Source organism: Chrysochloris asiatica, unplaced genomic scaffold (assembly GCF_000296735.1).
Source record: "Chrysochloris asiatica unplaced genomic scaffold, ChrAsi1.0 scaffold00201, whole genome shotgun sequence".
Lineage (NCBI taxonomy): Eukaryota > Metazoa > Chordata > Mammalia > Afrosoricida > Chrysochloridae > Chrysochloris > Chrysochloris asiatica.
In genome coordinates, this window is record NW_006408719.1 from 23105 (window position 1) to 27796 (window position 4692).

The 4692-nt window shown below is 46.1% G+C and overlaps 1 pseudogene; it reads right to left on the reverse strand.

The window, feature by feature from the left end:
- Positions 1-1875: 1875 nt before the first annotated feature.
- On the reverse strand, positions 1876-4473 carry LOC102818327 (annotated as a pseudogene).
- Positions 4474-4692: the final 219 nt, after the last annotated feature.

Here is a 4692-nt window from a genome sequence, read left to right on the forward strand (position 1 = left end):
AAAGGAATAACCAGAAATATCAACATGGAAAGCTTGTAAGCCCGTCTTCTGCCTATAACTGATTGGAATACCTAAAATGGGGCTACAATGTGCCCAGTGAAGGAGGTTTCCTGAGGAGCCTCTGCATTACATGGGAATATAGGTGGAAGCCCGAATCACATCCAGACCTTCAGAGACGGGAAATTTTCCACTTGAAAGGACAAACAGACCAGCCAGGAGCAGGTAGAAAACCAGAAGATACTTCTTGACAGAAGGACCTACAGGAAAAATACAAAACAATAAGGGCAGTCCGACTGCTACCACAAGAACATACAGGTTGCTTGCCCAGGAGATATCAAGGCAAGTGGTCGGGTCCTCTCAGTGTAAATTCTCTTCTAAGACTAAGACGCAAAGGAAATATATGCTTTGATTGACAACCACGCACTTCACCCAGAAGGGGAAGTGACCGAAGAACATCAATGAAATGGCGAGCTAAGCCCTACATAGTTCAGCAAACTACTGTGAACCCGGGTGGAGACCTGGTTGGTCAGTAGTGAGGCAACACCTGGGGACTCATGGGCTCAGAGTCAATGACATAGCCACAGAGGACTAGAGTGGAGAGCGGGGCGGCCAGCCGATAAAAAGAGGGCGGACAGACGCAAGAACACCCACACTTGCAGATGATACCCACTTGACCTGCTTCAATGACTGGATAAACAGAGCTCAACCTGAAGAAGAAAGAAGAGGAAAAAAGCGTCATCTGATACAATTCAATAAACAGGACCTACATCTATAAATGCAGTAGCTTAAAAGAGGAAACAAATCCCTGCTGCAAGAACTATTCCCACCCCCTCCACACAAAGGGTAGACAGGGATGGGCAACTTGGACATTGCCTACCCAAAATGGGGGGAGGGATACAAAGGTAAGAAGTGACTGGCTTACAAGCTTTCAAGAGGGAACCTAGACCCAAAGGGCGTGGAGGAAGGTAGAGTCTCCAGTGAATAGTATCCAGCATGTCCAGGAAGGACTGATAAAATGAAATGCTGATGGGTCTCTTGTGATGCAATAGTGAATAATTGTTATCAGGACTGATTGTGAAGGTTGGAAATCTAAAGGTGGACATTTTATAGCAAGGAGGGGAAGTGATTAACTTTTCAGTCTAGGAGCAGAGGACCCTAGGACCATCAATGGAGAAAAGCGGAGAGTGGGATCCTACCCAGAGAAGCAGTGAAGCCTGAGATGGAGGCAGAGAAGACGAAGTCAAGAGATGGTGTGGCTGTGGACTCAGGATCAGGAGATGGAAAGGGGCTGAGGACTGTGGTGGTGGTGGGAGGTGCAGGCTACAGGGTACACCCTTTGGTTGGGTGAGGATGCATGGACGGAATGGTAACTATGCCAATGAAATGATAGATGATAGAATGAATGTAAAACTAATGTTCTCTCAGTAGACTATCACACAATGTACAATAAAACATTTATTTTTAAAAAATGAACTCATCCATTTTGGTATTTTCTTTTTAATCACATTTTGTTTTTTTCATGTATGATGTTCTTGATGTCATTCCACAACTCTTCTGGTCTTCGGTCAGTATCTAATGCATCAAATCTTTTCTTGAGACGGTCTCTGAATCCAGGTGGGTATACTCAAGTAATATTTTTACTCTTGTGAACTTATTTTAATTTTCTTTAACATCAGCCTGAATTTGCATATGAACAATTAATGGTCTGTTCCTAGTCTTCTTGTTTTGAATGATGATATTGAGCATCTCTATAGTGTCTTCCCACAGATGTAGTCAATTGGACTCCTATATATTTCATCTGGTGAGGTCCATGTGAATAGAAGCTCAGGGCACCACTGTGGTGGTGGTGGTGGTGTATAGATCCCCAAAACTGACTTCCAGGGAATCTTCTTAGTGGGGAGAAGCTTCAAGCTGCAGTGACAAAACTGAAGAACTGGCAACTGAAGGTACTTCCATCCTTGCTGGGTGGTGTCAGAGGAATTGTACCAATGTACCTGAGCATGAAGTGCTGTGGCAGCAGTGGCAGCTGTGTAGACGAATGCAGCATGTGAGATGGTGGGGGTCCTCTCTGTGGTGTACAGAGGGTAGGGTGCCCAGGCCTCTGGGGACGCGGGGATCAAAGCAGCCCCCATCAAGTCGTAGGGGTCCCGCGTGATGTAGTGTGCTCCTAGGGTGGGGTGAGCACCTGAGGGATTCGGTGTCGCCATTAGCTTGGTATTGGCTTTGGCAAACTCCAACCTCAGGGTCTGTGGGTTCTCAGGATCAAAGCGAATACCGTTATATGCATTCTTGGCTGCTTCTGCTCCTGCCCGGCTGTTAAAGATCACAAAATCTGTCTTGATGTGAGCTTGATCAGTGACCCTTAATACCCCTTGAATGGCTAGAAGAGCAGGTAGAGTTCTCTGGGTATAATGTCCACAGGGGGCCACTGACAAACCATGTCCGGACCTCCTTCTCCAGGGTGCCGCAGGAGTCCGTGCTCGTGCCGGAGCCGGTACCGGTACTGTGCTCGCCGTCTGGCTTGAGGTTGCTCACGGTGCGGGGGGAGGAGGCGAGAGGAAGGGAAGGCAGAAGGCGCCTTGGCGCCTGACTCTGGTGGGGAGGTTGTAAGGGGCGCGGTGAGCGGTGAGCTCAGGGAGTGCAGGAGGGGGGAGGGGCACCGGGAGATGAAAGGGGAGCCGCTGCGCTGGGCTCCCATGCTAGGGTCACATCAAGTTTGGCAAGTGCAGGAGGCTGGGAGGGGGTGCGGCGGGGGAGGCGCTAGGAACCCGAGCTGAGCTGGAGTGGCCACCGCCTCTGCCTTTTCACTGCGCCCAGTGAGCTAGATTCTTATTTCTTACATTACACATTCCCATTATTAATGGATGATACCAGCTGTTCCTCCTCATTTTGAATTGTGCCCCATCAACAAATGAAGGTCCTAAAAGCTTTGCTTAAAGTCAACTATACTTTGAGGATTCAACTCTTCCTTAGTAGTATTTTGCCCCTCAGGCAAAAGCACTAGTGGTGTTTCCTAATGCTTTTGCCTGAGGGGATTGTTTTCTGGAACTATTATCAGACAGTGTTCCACTGTTATTCCTAAAGTTTCCAGTGGCTAACCCTTCAAAGTGGTCTGCCTCTTCTTTTTCCTAGCCTGTCTTAGTCTGGAAGCACTGGTGAAAGTTGTTCATCATGGATGACCCTGTTGGTATTTTAAATATCAGTGGCATAGCTTCTAGCATTGAAGCAACACACAAGCCAGCATAGTATGACAAACTGAAAAACAAGTGGTGGTCAATATAGATTACCAAACCAAAACAGTGGCTATCGAGTGGATTCTAACACATTGCGGCCCCATCTAGGGATACTCTGGCAGACCTGCTGGTGGATTTGAACTGTCGACCTTGTAGTTATCAGTCCAGTGCTTATCCTACAGCACCACCAATCCTTCTAATATGTATTACAAGCCAACATAAAGAAAGCAAAAATCCTCACAACTGGACCAATAAGCAACAGCATGATAAATGAAGAAAAGACTGAAGTTGTCAATTGGCAGAAGCCAGGTCACCAAAGGGCAGAGTAGCGGAGGACCCTAAGCATAAAGGGCTCATTGTTAAGCAAGGCCACAATGAGTCTCCCCTTGGAAAGGCAAGGCCCTGAGAAGGAATCTCATGTGGGGGCTCTGCAGTTTCTGTCTCTGTTTTAATCAGCTTATTTTTAAATTTCTTGATTTTATAATAAAAGTTTTCACTAGAATCTTAGTAGGAATTATATTAGAGATTTGAAACTTGTTTTTAGGCACCATTACACCACATTCAGTCATTTGTAACTATTTGTTTTTACACTAACAATACATTTCACCACTAGGAAAAACCACACCAGCTAAGTTTAAGATTGCATTAAACATTCTGTGTAGTTTCGGTCAGGGACATTAATACCTCTAGAATATTAGCTAAGATGCAATTAAGGGCTGTGGGAACAATAATAGATCATAGGTAGAAATTTAACTAGATGTTTTTGTATAGAGAAGTTATTAGTATAAGGAAGTTATTCCGTTTCTTCTTAACTACAAAACCTTAAGTGGCTTCTTGTTTTTCTTGTTTAATCAATCATGTTAAACAATTGTGTTGTCAGTTACCATAGAAAATAATGTTTAGGTACATATTGTGATTGCGGTGGCTGAACGATGTGTGAGAACTGCGCAGACCTGGTGGAGGTGTTAAATGAAACCCAGACCATGGAGCGGTGGGGTGAGAGGTGTGGAAGAGACTGCAGCGGCCAGCAAGGCTGTCCTACTTACTCCGGACGCAAGGGCACCATCCTGGCCTAGCCTTTGGATCCTGGCTTTGAGGCAGGCTTGACCAACTTAGAGACCCACAAGAGCAGCCCAAAGCTTCTCATTACAACCCTTTCGCCCCTGCTGCGCTTCCGCCTCTTGACTGATACAACATCCGAGGACGGAAATCCCACCTTTGAGCCAGACTTAAGGGCCATAGCACAAAGAGATTTGTGTTTAACAGCAACCATACAACCACCACTCATCTGTCTGTGGTGGTTTGAATTGCTGTGATTCTGAGGGCTATGCCACTGGTATTTTAAATAACCAGCAGGGTCACTCATGGTGGACAGGTTTCAGATGAGCTTCCAAACAAAGACAGACTAGGAAAAAAGAGTGGCAAACTACATCCGAATCGCTAGTCACTGAAAACTCTG